The 16,497-nt window shown below is 42.6% G+C and overlaps 1 protein-coding gene across 17 annotated transcripts in view; it reads right to left on the bottom strand.

Moving 5' to 3' along the window:
• Dlg1 (MAGUK family member discs large 1) overlaps positions 1-16,497 on the bottom strand; it is a 797,939-nt gene that overhangs the window by 718,800 nt on the left and 62,642 nt on the right. The window lies entirely within an intron of this gene.

Below are 16,497 nucleotides of genomic sequence, written 5' to 3'. Positions count from 1 at the left end.
TCGATTGCATAAATGTTGGCCATGTGCGATACATGTTTCACATATCCTCGCCTCCTACAGGCAGCACCGGATAATTAACATTTTAAACTCATTACTATGCAACCCAATTACGGGGTGGAAGACCAGCCAATAACTATTTACTGCATACACCGCGAGATAATGGAAGCGGGTCGACTACCTTCTGACATACCGACGCCGCGCCGTTAAATTATCCGGATTTACGGTAAGCGAATCGTCGAAGAGATACAAGATTATAGGAATCATTCTAATTAATACCGTGGCCCGTTGGCCGAGTTCAGATTGAGGGACCGCGGGACAGGAATTAATACCGGCGCGCTGTCCACCCCCGGCGCGGAGGCTTCATGAAATATTCATACCGACTTTTTCTCCGCGGCGTTATCAGCGCATTGACTCCCTTTAAAGCCTCTATCCTTTTGTCGGACCGGCCGTTACGATTTAGTGGGCATAAAAAAACATCGTAAAGGAGGCGATCGCCACTCGGATATAAAACCGGAATATTCAGGAGAACGTTCGACGTTCAATCGAGCATGAAACGCCCGGCCAACGATCCCTTGGATTACATTAATAGATTTTTGTTCCTCGACAAATCGTTCTTATTAACCGACCGACTTCCTCTCTCGATATTCGTATTATGACGCGTGATCGATCAGATGTCGCCGATTTATCTCAGACGGTAAGTTACATTTCTTAATTTTTTAATCAATATTTTTACGAGTTAATTTCAGGCGACTTACTTCATTTAATTCCGGGTTATTAACAGACTGCGGTTTTTGTGCATTCATGACAAAAATGGGTATTTCGAAACAGCAAAAACATTAGAAAAATTGTTAAATGCTGTTGCATTATTCTCAACCTATTAAGCATATTAAGAAAGAAAATTAATTTGTATTTCACTCGAGTCTGTCGCAATTTAGGTACAACATTTTTATTTTGCATTAAGATCCAAAGTGTAGTTATTGACAATGCGACAGGCTTGAGTATGTTTGCATATAATATTCCAATGATGCAGTATAGTAACGGTATGAATGAGTATCGTCTGTCTCAATCACGAAACATTAAATATCTTAATGTTTCAAATATTAATACTAAATATCTAATTCTATGATTGCGTTAGATCAGCCAGAATGTACCAAAGGGTTAGGGTACCCAGTTACTGTGCCTACATTAGTTGTACTTATTTTTAAAGCGTAATGAATATTAAAAAAGATATATATATATACACTAACGAGCAAAACTGAGTCTACACTATTTGAAGCAACATAACTTTTTAAAAATTATATCAAATGACTTGAATTTTATTGAGAAGTTAGAAGGATCAGTTTATTATACGAGGTGTAAAAAATTTTTGAAAAAAGTTTGAATTGGTCGGAATCGCAAAAGAAATAGTAAAAGTTGGTTTTTTAGCTTTTTCATTTGAGCCTGTATTGAAAATTTAAAACATGTGTTTGATTCGCTTGAATAAATGATGTCCATGCTGAAAATTTCACCGATGTTGGTTAATTCGTTTACGAGTTATAAACGCTTAAAAGTGGAAAAATGGCCGTTTTTCACGATTTTCGACTTTTCACGCACTTTTAATCGTTTACAACTCTCATATTAACTGATTTTAATGAAACAAATTTAATATCTCTCTTTTAATATTCATTACGCTTTAAAAATGAGTATAATTACTATAGGCAGAGTGATTGGTGCCCCCACAGTAGTTGGGACGATCCTGTCAAGTCTCGGGTCGATCGGTATCATCTTGCGCACACATTATCGTTGGGAGTCAGCCAGATAAACATAATTGCGAGGAACGAGACGTAAACGAACTCTGAAAGACAGCAGAATTTGCGCTCGGATAAAGGAAAACGCGTTCGCAGTAAGACCGTCCCCCATCCCCATTAAATCGGCATTCGAGCTTCCCCGTAAAGAATACAATTAATGCCTGTGCTCCGTCGCATAATCTGAATGCGAAATCGGTCGGAATGGCCCATAAACTTGTAGCGAGTACCAATGGCAGCAGAACGAAACGCGTTTCTTCGTTTCAGTAGATCGAGGTAGGAGAGCACGAGGGAACGGCGGCGCGGCAGCGTCGCGGGAGGTATGAAGACGTCTGATGCCACCTTAAACCTTTCACGGGGACAAACGAGATAGTTTATCGTCGCGCGGATATAAACGCTTCTCTTGACAAAGCCACGGAAATTGTACGCTCGAAGGCACACATTGTACATCACTGGCTTCCTCCGAGTCGCAGACACACGCGGCCGGCTTTCATCGTAAAGCCGACGCGTCGTTGTAACCATTTCTGAACCGTCCGAACAGCTTATGCTCTCGCCGGCGGCTGCTTCTTCGATTATTCTCCATCAATTATACCAACGAACGTTGGAAGAATCACACTCCTCCACCAATACAAAGCGTTAACGTATCGCAGGACTAAGACGGAATTCTAATCGAATTTAAACGGTCACCTAGACATTTTATTTTCGCTAAACCTGCCATCACCATTATCGGTTTCACATATTTTATTTCACTGTTGTTGAGCGTGTAAATAGCGCGTAAAGAATTCTGTTTTTATTCAAGCACATGTGATAAAAATCGCGAAATATCTAAATAGATCTTATAATTTTTCCTGGACATGTCGCTTTTAGTGATCGGTAGGTTCAGTGTTAGTTTCATCTGAGAAAAGTGTATAAAAATAACGTTTAAAAATACTGAAAGTATCCTACGTAAGTTGTTTGTAAGAACTTTGGAGTTATTTGAAAAGCTTGTGGCAAAGTTATTTTTTCTATGCATTGAACACTGTAATTAAATCTATTTAAAGTCTAATATTCTACATAACTAGTTTACATGGAGCTGTTGTTATGCGCAATTTAAAATATCTGCGCTATGAATTTTTAAAGAAGGTGACTTTTCTCTCCATAAAAATTCCACGGCGTTTTATGGAATCAAACGTACCAGTACGGACGCAGGATTTTTCTAAAAACGAGACGCAATTGTTTGTCTTGTATTAACAAATATTAACATAGAATGTGCTCGTGAAGACCCGAGTTCGCGGCACTTCTTTCTCGAAATAAGTGCCCGCCTTATGCATCTATACCTGGATTTATCTCGTTTTGGACGAAAATGCGCTCGCACCACTTTACCCATGAGCCTCTCATAGGAAATATGCAAACGTAGAGCTTAGCGTGCATTCGGCATTAGTTCGAGCAGTCATTCGTTACGATTACCGCGATGCTTATGCAATATGGAGATTCTCGAAACAAATATTTAGAGGCTCCACGCTAAACGGAAGCTTATTTCCGAATTCTGAAGTCAATTCAGCGCTTTGGCACGATATAAAATAAGGAAAAACGGGCAAATTTAAGTAATTTTGGTCCGCGCGGTAACGGGGCATGTACTGGTAGATTCTCTCAAAATTTCGGGGCAATTGGTCAACTGAAACTCGAGATATCGTCGCGAAAGTTTCGGAAAAAGTAGTTTCGAGAAGAAATCCTCTTTGGCGCATATTCTGCAGCACTAGTACCGAAACAAAAAAGCAAAGAAAAGAAAATTAGTGCTTGTCACTGAATTTTTCAGAGCTTAACACTAGAACGACCGAGCGATAAATGCGACTGACGTATATTGCTTTGTAACAGGGACAAGACTGTGCCCATTCAGACTTCATACAACTTTTATTGCAATACGTGCTACAATGAAGAGGTTCATTAAAACATTTCCGATGAAAACATTTTTACAATTTCAGTAATTGTGAAAGAAAAAATTAGGAAGCAGACATTTTGACTGCTCCGGTCGTTCTAGTGTCAAAGAAACACCTGCCAAGCTGGAACACCGCCTTAACCGTAGTAGGCTTCGGATCCGTTTCGAAACAATTAATCGCTGGATGCCGCTAAACCAAGTCGATTATAGCCTGTTAGCCTCGCTCCTCCAGATTCTCTTATCCGAAACTAATTGCGGCAGTGGAAAACCTGAGGACCCGGGCCTAATTGTGTCCGATTAAAGGTAAATTTAAGTAATGCTGGTCCGATCGATCCGACTCGAGCACCTCGAAAGCCTTGATCAAAGCTCGCGGATTCAAGTCCCGGTTAATACCGAAAGTTCGACGATAGCCGTCCGTCATTTTCGCAGAATGAACTTCCGTGTGTCCGGATTTAACGAGCTGTCACCCGCGGGAATCGATAAAACCGTCGACCGTCCGTTCGGCCGAGTTTTAGGCCGAAAACGAGACGAAACGAGACGAAACGAAACGGCGTTGCGGCCCATTCGTTTTCCCTCGTCCGGTCCGGACACTGTGGTTTAATTTACCGCGACGACGGCAGTCTTGAAGCGAGCCGCGACACAAAGCGCCACGCTACAGAGCAAATTATCGCCGCTTCATTTCGCCCGGATGTAAATGGATTTATCCCGCGACATTGTCCGTCCGCCGCTCTCGCCCGCGTTTACGTAATTAAAATAAAGGGCAGCCGGATCTTCCGCGGCGACCATATTTTCAGCGCACTCAACGGCCGGCGTTACCTTCGCGTCCCCCGAAATAGAACGGCAAGGTAAACACCGCGCGCAACCGGGGAAATCGACGGGAGCATGCAACACAGGAACAACAATTTCATTTACAGGAACCCGCGGAACCGTGCGTAATTCTTTTCAGACGGATTTTATACTTCACTCGCGTTACAACCCATTAACGGCGCCATTGCTTTTAACACTAGCTTTACGGAGCACCAAAAATGACTATTTTACATTTCCTTATAAAAATAACATGAATATATCTCTATCAAAATTTGTAGCCATTTTTTTAAATAATATGTACCTAGAGAAATCGATTTCTTAAATAATTCCTTATGGTTGCATGTTTGCAATCTGAATATTCGTGAATTAAAAATATTACAATCCGTCACTTTGACGGGTCCCGTAAATCTAGTGTTAAATACGGCGAGCTTTCGACTAACTTTTCCGACCGACGGAAGGTAACGTCGAGATCTCTATGTGTGCGAATTACATTTTATCATTCTCGTTTCGTGTTCTCATGCAGCGAGCAGTCGACGAATTTGCCAGATACGGGGGAAAGTTCTATGTCGATTAGGGTTTTGTAAAACGGACTGCACTTTGCACGGACAATAAAATGAAAACTAATGAAATGGAACGGCAAGGTAAACGTCACGCTATATGGAGAATCGAAGGGATCATGCAACAACGGAATAAGGAGGAAGCAACAGGACCGTTCATAATTGGACTCGCGTCATTAACGTGACGTCATTTTGTCAAAAATTAATTTTAATGAAAGGTCGTGAAGAACAATATTTTTCATGATCGTATGTTTCAACAAAAGCTTGGAAAATTAGCAAAGAATTCTTAACTATTTCAGTACCGTTGTAGTATGGTCTAGTCTACGAGGTTTTCGCGTGAAATAAGATTTCCATTTTCCAAGCTTAACAGTCTATGTTTCGTGTGTTTTCAACTATTCGTATGATGATGAGCGGTACATTAGAATTTAATCGTAGAATTGGATTGTCTCCAGATGGTAATTGTAATTTCACTATCTCGACCGTTTGTTCACACCGAAACCACCGGGCGAGCCAAAATGCTCTTTCACGAGATTCTTAAGTCGCCTGAATTAAATGCGAGCATGGTCACGCCAAATGTGAGCAAGTACAAGTCACTGTAGCAAAAACTTCCAGAAGGTTAATTATTCACCTAAAAACGTGATAATTTCAAAATCTGCCGACAATGTGGCAATTTATCTAAAAACTTCGAGGCATGCGAACTTTTCAGAAATAATAACATAGATAGCATTTCTCCTTTAACAATAAATTCTATTTTACAGGACTCTGACACAAGCGCGCATAAACCTCTATCTCGGAATGAAAAGAAAATTCAAATGTTTGAACTTCCAGGCCGATAAATCATCTTCTCTTCGTTAAGGGTAGTTCGGTTTTTTTCTCTTATTTTCATAATAAACGAGAAACTTCCCGCCTTCGTCCATCCGGGCGAGGAACTCCAATGATATTCCAACAAATGAAAACGGACTATTAAAGAACTTTCCTCGGACAAACTCCCATACGTTATCTACGGTTCGGCCAAAATTTAGCCGAGCCCTGCTCGCGATAACAGTTCATAAGTTCGCGGTCCGTCCCCTTGCCCCCTCCCCCTAACACCTGTATAATGTCGAGGCGCAAGAAGAATCATATAGACGACGCGCAATAATGGAATGCCTCCAAGTTCCAGTCAATAAAGAAGTTCCGAAAACAATTTTGCAATGCAATAACCCTTCGTGCCACGGCAATCGACAAACTTTCCCCGTAGCCTCCGCCATAACCAGACACGGGGGGTGGGGGCCTTGAAATTCAACGAACCCCGAGGAGGATCGTCTATCCACTTACAACCAGGGATTCTGGCCCTCTGTTTTCAACGTTGAAGAGAGGCAGGGGAGGAAGTGGCAGGGGTCGTCCGATCGCCCGTAAAAATCCAAAGATCGCGGGAACAATGGGCGCCGGTTCCACGCAAAACACCAGGAGGATGGCAGCCGCTCGGAGAAAATCGAATCTCCAGTCGAAGTAATTTTTTACCGCGCCCGGAAGCGCCCCTAACCGTCCCCGTCGTCTAACCGCTTTCGCCCCTCCCCCACCCCGAGCGATCGCGAACCCCCGACTGCGATCATAATTTTCCGGCGATGGCGGCCGAGCAAAAAAAATCCGAATAAAATTTTACGTCCGCGACGACGAGAACGCCGCGTACCATGACAAATTGACGATCTGGCTGGACGAAATTCGAACCAGCGAATTTTACCCGCTTCGCACCCTCTCTCTGCTAGGACGAAGCATTCCATTCTACACGCGGAAAAGTATAATGGAAAAAGTTACCCTCGAAGAAAGAATTTCTATTTGTTGTACCTGCGAAGAAGATCGTAAGGGTTGACGTATTTTCAGGAAAATAAAAGAAAAGGTAAAAAAGCTGACTTTTGTCAGGGCGGATCCGTCACAGGGTGCGTCGACGAAGTGCATGCCGGACGGGGGTGGAACGGGGGTGGGATTTGAAAGGCTGCGGATGTCGCGCCGGATCGGCAGCCTGGATGCGGGCCACGCGTCCCCGGCTACGAGCTGACTCGATTGTTTAAACAAAAGGAGGAACCGAGCCGAAAGAACGCGGGCCGCGCACCGATGCCCGATGATGCACCGTAGCCATCATCGACCGGACAAAATGTAGGGTAGTAGTATGTCTCGAGGAACGACAGGAATTGGTACGTCGCCAAGTCGCGGGATAGTCAATGGAACGACTGGCAGCGAGAGACCGGGGACGGGAACGTACCATGGTTTCGTAACCTAAATTCACGCGCATCCCTTTCGAGCGGACTGTACCGCCTTCCGGTGGATCAATGATACTCGTGACGAACTGTACACGGTGTTGCACTGCGATACACACCTGGAAACATATCCCCCGCGAGATAATCGGGACAACGTCCTCCTGGAAATCTCTGTTTCCGGGATCAGAGTTTTTGTTACTTCAGCGCTTTGTCCATCGCCGGCTCCCCGCATTTTGCCCCCCTTTTCGCCGGCCCTGCGACAATCGCGAAATCGTCAGACTGCGGATCTTTATGCAGGAACGCGTAAGGATCGATGTTTGCCAATACCTTTTTGCTCTTCTCTATCTTTTTTGTTAAGCTATTTTAACCCTTTGCTCAGTGCACTTTCCAAGGAATCTAATGTATTTAACATCTAAAAGAAAATCTAATGCCTATTGAATTTTGCCTAAAAATTTTGCCTAAAAGAAGTAAAAGTAACCTATTTTCCCTAAAACAAAAGAAGAAGAACCGAAGAAGAACTTGTAGAACTGTAATAGATTATTTGCGAATTTATTTCTTCCATCTACAACCTTACTTTGTTGAAAACTTATCTTTTTCACACTGTTTTAAATTTCATCCACTCGTTTCTGTGACAAACGCATCAAATCCGCAGTCTGCTCGCGATTCTAACGCACGGCATGATACTCACAATTTTTCTCTGTATTTGATAAAATAGTGCTACAACGGAGGCTGAAATGTCGTGAAAATGTGAATTAATATAAATCAATCCAGTGATTCATAAAACTGAATACTCTGACCCAGAATCGAATCAAACAGAATTTCAGTTGATATGAATTTTTCAAGTAAAATTGAATGCCTAGCACTAGGTTTACAGAGCACTAGAGTTAACTGTTTTACTTTACAAATTTTCAGTCGTTTTTATTATCATTTATACCCAAGGAAATAAATTTGTTGAATAATTCTTGATAGATGCACTTTCAGAGTAATATACACAATTGTATCCGAGGTGGTTTAGGTAATAATGTCTTGAGGAACGGAATTTTTACTGCTTCAACTGCTGGCTTGGAATGTTCCTGAAGATTGGGTCTGGTGATTACAGTCGAGAATTTCGCTCAACGTCAGATTGAACGTAACACAAGTCGTGAACAGTTCAAAAGAAAAGGGTTGAAGCGTAGGAGCACGCAGAGCAGCCCCCGCGTGAATATTTATACCAGCGAAATGAACTTGCAGGAAACAAGTATTGTGGCAGCAAGGACCCGCAAGGGATTGCTCGTCGGCCCTATAGTACTCTCTCTCTCTCTCTCTCTTTCTGTGCCTTTCTTCAGGTGGTACGCACACGAACTTGCACACGCCTTATATCTTCCGGTGTCTCTTTCTGACCCAGTTTCCCCACGTTGCTCCATAATGTTATCATTATAGCCGAATCGGTGGAATTGCGGCTTTAAGCACCGCGCAACGATGATTCACGTCGCAGGTCTAAATTACAATTACCCGAACCTTGGACGGCTGCTTCTGGACGATATTTCGTCCTAATTCGAAATTAATTGAATAGTGTACCGTAACTTCACCAAGCAAATTATTTTCTAGCGTTCTTCAAGTTCTTTAATAGCTTGATTACGCATTTTATCAATTAGTCGCTTTATTTCTGTACAATTCCGTGGCCACTGTACGTATGATTGTATAAACATGACACACTTGGAAATGAGTGGTCCAGGCTTCCTCATTATGAGAAGCACGTCTGCACATCATGAAAACCCCATTTAAAACGAAGTTGCATTTTTCATTATAACTTCGTTGGCTCTGCGAATTTTCCCACAAAATTTGCTTCTGCCCTAATTACAGGACCAAATGAAAACTTTTCCGATTTGAATCTCGCTACGGGTCCTAAATTTTTGTTACTCTTACTCCCTGCGCTTCATTAGAAATGCATTTTCTTCCATCTTCAAAAGCAAGCTATTCGGGTGACCTGTTTCTAACGCCCCACCCTGTATATATTCGTCGAGAATTTTCAGAACCAAAATAATATAGAAATAAAATGTAATCTTTAACACTAGGTTTACGGGACCGGTCAAAATGACGGGTTCTAATATTTTTAATTTACAATTGTTAAGACTCTAAGGATACATCCATGAGAAATTATTCAACAAATGTATTCCTTTGGGTATGTTATTAAAAAAAAATGGCTAAAAATTTGGGCATCCTTGTTTATTTTATAACGTAATGTAAAATAGTCACTTTTGGTGCTCCGTAAACCTAGCGTTACGGGAAAGTCTGTAATTGTGATTGACAGTAACTCCTGTAACTGCGTCGTCGAAGTAAGTAGAATGGTCCCGCGTTGGTCAGACGAAATTTTGTCAAGCATTTCCCGGGAATCCTTCGAGCCCTGCGGTACCTTAGGTTTGCCAGCGGCATCTCGGAGGCATCGATCGTATTTTATTTTCAAGAGTGAATCCGATGCACTCGCGAGGAAAGTCCAAGGAGCAAAAGGACGAAGAAAGGATACGTGGGCCAAAGGAATAGCCCGCAGGCGTCGTGTCGCATCCTTCGACCGCTTTTCACTAGGGTAATCATATGTATACCGTCACTGGCGTTAGTATCCGGACGCTCGTCAAAAGACAAGGACGTTTTTAATATTGGACCATACCACTTGGATTCTTTCGAGAAGTTGGAACAATTAAAATACTAAAAGTTGTTTCTCGCAACTTTTTCTGTGGCTCTTTCTAAAACATTTCACGATGCACTAGATTGCAAATGCACACTGAATAACAGTCTGGGCAACGTAATCCGTCAAATCAGTAATAAATGCATTTCTCATACCGTGACTATAATGATTCGATTTGTTAAAATAAATCGAACAGCTGTAAGTGCATATCAGTACTTTCTTTGACTTCTAAAATTAACATCATCACGGGACGAATTTTTATTTAACAAATCTTGTTTCCTACAATCGATCGCTAAAGCTTTTGTTTTGTACAAAATTCGTATCTTTTGCCAATCATTTTAAATAGAAAATAATATGAAAGTATTCGTAATTGCTATCGCGCACCTAAAAATCACAATGGAACTGCTGAAATTAAATCGAACGGCTTCTTCACAATTTTGTTATTACTTCAAATTGTAAAATGACAAAATTGTGCAAGTTTGTTTAATTTTTTGTCCAACGGAAACCGAACGAATCCAGCCAGAGATCCGGTACGTAAAAAATGGTTGTACCCGCAAAGAAAAAATGGATTAAGGGGAGCACAAAAGAAAATGTTCGATTTGTTTGAAGCAGACAGGGCTGCGCACGCCTTTAAATGTTTCCTTTTGGCGGCAGGACACGCGATACACTCCGGATATCGGAACAACGCCGGGTACGATTTCATCCTGTTCCCTGCCGGTGTTTTCAAACGCGCTATTTCGCAGTGTTGACTGGTTTTTGGATTTCCATAGAAAGCATTTTCGAGAGATCGATACCGCCGCACATTTCGGTAGGACTCTTTGCCGGGAGTAGTAGAAATTCCGGGAAAAACGGGTTTCGCGTTTGTTTCTGGCTATTCAATTTTGACGCGATCGCGCGCCGAAAGTTGACTCAAAATTTGCGAAATCGTATTGCCAATGACCACCGCGCGATTTTTGGGGATCGCGTTCTCGCCGTTACAAACTGGCGGAGCTCTCCTGCTCCATGTTTTTGTAAAATGTTTAAAATTAGGTACGTTTAACAGATCTGGCCGTTGCATTACGTTGCACTAAGTATATTAAGTGTCTGATTAAATAAGTGAAATCTTCGAAATTTCACTTGGGATTCTAAAAACATAAACAGCGGTATCTCATGTTGACCACTTCCAAAATTTGTTAGATTTGTCGTGGATTAAGCGAACAAATATGATCCATATTACGTCGTGTTTGGAGTCATTTGAATCCGAGATGTGTCAAAGATCGAAGTGTATTTTTTAATAGTTTTTGAACGGCCTGTTTTATTTTTATTTTCTTTATTTTGTGGGGTTTGTTAGATTTATTGAATTCTTTTCTCCTGCGAATATTTCCGCGTATATTTCGCGGGTTGAAACTTTTCGTTACGTTTCAACCGCTTAATTAAATGCCAGTGTCCTCTATTAAGTGCTATCCGGCGTTAGGTGATTTGCTCCTACGCGATTTGACAGAGCGACGCGATCGATATTCTTCCCATTAGGCAATATGAGGATCCGCCTTACCGTGCGCGCGTATGATTCCACTGTCAACGACACGATATAGCCGACTGGGGCGATCCGTCTAAATGATTGTCAATGGGGACTGATTATTAACTGACTACGCTGGACTGTATGCTGAAATCTATATAGACTGCATGTTAATCGACAATGTACGATCACCGCCGCTCATGAATATGGATCGTGTACACAGACGGCTGAGTGATTCTGACTATTGTGCGCGTACTTGTCGGGGATTGCGCGAAAGAATCGACGTGGGAAACGATTTTCAAATTGTCCGGTGTCAAATAAATTTCCCTTGTTTATTTCTCGACGATTGCCTCGACCCTTTCGTTTGCGTACGCCGACGAATAGACAGATGGGAGGTAGTTATACGACAAAACGATGGAACACAGCAACATTGCTTTAAATAATTTACTATTTTTAACGACTCCGTTTCTATCAAATTCATTCTATTTATTTCATTTAAAATCATTTTCATAGAGTTCGCTTCACCCGAGGACAGCGTTTTTCAGTAGAATGTAACGGAATAAAATTCTTCGGACGTAAATTAGAAAATCGCGAACGAACCGTGATATCAATTTTCATTTAAATATTAGAAGAGAGAACTAACGTCTAGAGAGCCAGCGTGCTTAATTTCGTTTTGTTTTCTCGGCTAAAGGGCTATCGTTTTTTGAAAAATTCTGGGAGGTTCGCGCTTCGTGATATCAGTTTTCATTTAAATATTAGAAAAGAGAACTAACGTCTCTCTAGCCAGCGTGCTTAATTTCGTTTTGTTTTCTCGGCTGAAGGGCTATCGTTTTTTGAAAAATTCCGGGAGGTTCGCGCTTCGGTTAGAAATCCCCGAGTATCGTTTACGGAATCGTATCGGCGGATTCCGTAACGATAAACGTGTTCATCACGGGTATTAGACAGAGGCTGGAATCGGTCGCTACACCAAAGCCCTGAAAATAGGGCGTAATAGCGCAGGCGAGCCTCCCTCGCCCCTGACGCGTCCATGAATCCCATGCCCACCGGGAATAATTACAGTACGTTTGCAGCGGATCGCGAGAATCGGGAGAAACAAATGGCGCAGCGAGCTGATGGGGTCATTAAATCAACAATAACTTTTGGAACGATGTGGTTTCAGCGAACAAAGCAAACGTAACAACCTTGAACGCGTAGAACGGCTGCGTACCGTCGAAGAAAAGCAGGCACACTCCCCAAGGAATACACCTTCTGCTCGCGTTGTATTAATTACTGTAATCCTGCTCGTTTCATGCCTCTTGCATCAGACATCCGAAAACTAAACTTTCTTGCCACGGTATAGTGTTACGGCAACAAGGTATTGCGGCAGTATAAAACACGGACCTTTCAACCAGTTAACTTTTTCGATCTCTTTGAAAAATGTGTACCTAGATTGAGTCGTAAAAAATATTGCCATTTCTTCGTGACCAGTATACTCGTCAAAAACAGCTGGTTAAACGAAACAGTCCTTCTTCCAGTTTATAAATTTATCAGTAAACTGCGAACCGTCTTCTAAAAGTACGATAAAACATTTGCAATCTGCTTATAGCATGAGTACATATTCGAGAGGGTTAGATTTTTTTGCGTACATTTTCTTCTAATTTATATCGCATCAAGATGTTCGTAAATATCGACGATGAAACTCCATAAATATTTGTAAGAAAGTAGTAATCTCAAAATAGTGTAATCGATGGAAGCACAACAGCTGTTATAATTCTTTAAAGGAAGACTCTTAAAAACAACAATAATACTGTAGTTTTATTAGACGTTCCTAACGAACTTAGTGAAGGTAGCTATACAGTGTTCCATAGAAAATTCGAAAGTTCCCATGAGAATAAGGTGAATGATTAATACATATTCCGAGACCGAGCGGAATTGTCCGCCGCAAGTAGAAAAGGCACTCGATGGTCAGACACTCGTATCGAAAAGGGAAACCAACGATATCTGAAGCTTCTTCTGCGCTTTTATCGCACTTGCAGATGTCTCGCGTTACGCCGAATCATATGGAGCGGCAAGAGATATACAAACCGACAGAATTCCGCTGTCTGTATAAATAAAAGACGTATTGGCAGCCGGAAGACCAGTGGATTTTCCGGGAACGTTTCGCCCGGTGTTCGGGTCGAGAAAATTTGGCCGTCAGAGCAGATAGGTACGGGGTTCAACAACAATTTTCGCTTCCCCACGGTATCGCAATCGTTTCGAATCCGTTTTCTTTCGGCGGCGAAAGTGCGCCGGTTGCCAGGGCCGTAAGTAAATGCGCACTTTGTCTCTCTCTCTCTCTCTCTCTCTCTTTCTGTTTCTAGAGAAACACCGTTGGCAACTCGTCGTAACGTTGCGCGAGAATGACAGTGTACCCGGAAACGACCCGACCGGACTGACGCGATAGCAAGGCGAAAAGGTTCGGCGACTTTAGGCGAGCTCTGAACCGATGAAAGCAGCGTCGTTCCCTGCTAGATGGAGTTTGAAGAGACTCGACGGTTCGCCACTTTGCGCCTCGAGAGCTTTGCTTGTCTCTAGAACTCTCGAGCACACCGGTTAACAGACGGTAATTCTACCGGCAATACAATGCTTTCCGAGCGGCCGCGCCGCGCCCGGACCTCGTAAAAAGGAAAAACAATCCGCCGAAAGGCATAAAACCTTGGGAAAACGGCTACACCGTTTTAATCGGGGGCCGGCTCGTTTCGACGTCGAGCGCCGGCAACCAAACACTTCAACCGAATCTGAAAGTCAAATCGAATATTACCGTCGACTACTTCGATTGAAAATTCATCGATCCACCTCCTGTATCTCGATAAATATTCTATGGTCTCGGTCTTGTCAACCTCTTTCTCTTTGTTATACATTGTCTAATCGTGAATGGTTGCGGGGACTTCTCCAAGTAGCCATTACGCACATTTATGCACGTCTAGAAAAATTGTTTGTTTTCGTGAAATTCTTGGCAACGTATCCGTGGCGCCTTGCTGATTAAAACGAGCCCCAGCACGATACTATTCGGATCGTGTTTGTCCGTTTAATGCGCGATTTAGTGAAACCTCGATTATCCGAACCGTTGATACGCTGGACCACCGCGTAACGTGATTAAAGAATTGTTTTTAGAAAACTGTACGCGCGTACATGTGGTGATAAATGTACACAGTCTTTTTAAACAATTCTTTGTAGATTTAATGCACATTTACTGTCACATAAAGAATTCTCCATTATTGAAATGTGTGTTCAATGCCAAAACCAAGTGTTCGACGATACAGCGAGATTTTGGAAATAAAATTCCTTTGGCTCTAGATAGAGAAGACAAAAATTTTTATCTGGATGGGATCGAAGAGAAATCCGCGTTTTCCGTACCGCGCGAATAATGATCCAGGTGAGACACATTAAAACAGGTAACAATATCTAGAGAAATATTCAACGATACGGTGCGATAAGAACCAAAGTTAGCTCCTCGACAGGGACGACGATTGTCATCTAGGTTACCTGAAGACATCTTGCTCATCCTGAAGCAGCAGGTCCCATCCAAGATTGTTCCATCTGGATGCGGTTCAGGGGTGCGTTCGCATCACCGAAAGGGCTCGTGGCTCACCGAAAAGGTTTAATATCTTTTGATAAGACTAATGATCGCGAATTATGCAGATGGCAAGCGCGCGTCAAAGGGAAAGTTTCAATAGGGCCAGGTGGTGCTCGGATTTCGGATGCGTCTGTGTATCGCCGGATCGCGTTTAACTTTCGTCCTGGATACGAAATCACTGGCAGCCCTCGGGCCAAGAGTCTGGCCCGGACTCTATTCTGGTGGCGTGGCTACTCCGTGTTCGGGATTCGAAAAGGGAACATATCATAACACAGAATACGCTATTAGCTTCTTGCGTCGGTGTCCTGCGGCGCGAGTCTTCCGTTTTATGTATATTTATAAGACGATCATACCCCCGACGCACGCGCGCGCGCGCCGCTGTCCGTAATTATTATTTGATTACTCGCTGCAGTCTAATCGGGAGCTCTTTATGATTACTATCAACCGTACGGATTGAATCCGCCTTTTCAGTCAATCAATCGCGAAACCACTTTAAACTGTGATATTTTCCTGCCGGTTTAAAGTATTAACTCCAACGCTTGTGAAGTCTTATACCGTATATGACGTTTATTGACTAAATAGACGAGAAAATTATGTTTTAGCAATTCTTCGCCCTTTTGATCACAGGAACATGCTGTCCTATGATTAACGTCCATTCCGTGACATTTATCATCCAGGTCTTGGCGACACATATAGAGAAATGACTGTATTATAAAAGAAGAGACAAGATAAAATCAGCTTGCACGTACCTAATCCCAGGTTTAGGCAATATTCTAGTAATATATTTGAAAAGTAAAGATATTCTAGCACTTTTCACGTTTAAAAGTTTTTAGAGAAACCATAAGTGGCCAAATGCTGATAGATGATGGCCCAGACAGACGAGTAAACTTCTCGCGGCAGAAACTTCGTTATCTTGAAGGACTTCGCCCGAAAATCTATCCGGCCGACTTCGCTGACCAACTTTGATGTCGGAGCAGCTTTTGCAGAGTCGCGTTTAATGGGATTATTAATCCCTGAACAACTAACTGAGGCTTCCGGCCCTGAACAACGCGTACTATTATTCCTCCAAATATTTGTCGAAACTACTAATTTACATATTTACCGGGACAGAGGAGCGAGACAAGCTTAATCGCATTGGACACGCGTGTGTCCTAAGTGTTGCGCCTCGCGAATAAACAATGGGCGCGGTTGTTTATCGGTGTATCGCGAAGCAGCGAAAAGATTCCCCCCGGAATCTGGGTCTTCGCGAAGCTGTGAAAGCTGTGCGAGCACGCGCAACGCACAGCCTTGTCCCGATTACGATTTATTGGGTACGTCAGCCGACAATAACAGCGCCGAGCGATAACATAGTAACTTTGCAACTGATCCCGTGCAGAATGAAGACGCCGGGCGAAATGAAAATATGATAAGAATTCCCGGGGGAACCATCATTTATTTTATTTATTAGG

The sequence above is a fragment of the Halictus rubicundus genome, chromosome 4, assembly GCF_050948215.1.
Source record: "Halictus rubicundus isolate RS-2024b chromosome 4, iyHalRubi1_principal, whole genome shotgun sequence".
Taxonomy (NCBI): Eukaryota; Metazoa; Arthropoda; class Insecta; order Hymenoptera; family Halictidae; genus Halictus; species Halictus rubicundus.
The sequence above is the reverse complement of the archived record's forward strand: the minus strand, read 5'-3'. Positions and strand labels throughout refer to the sequence as shown.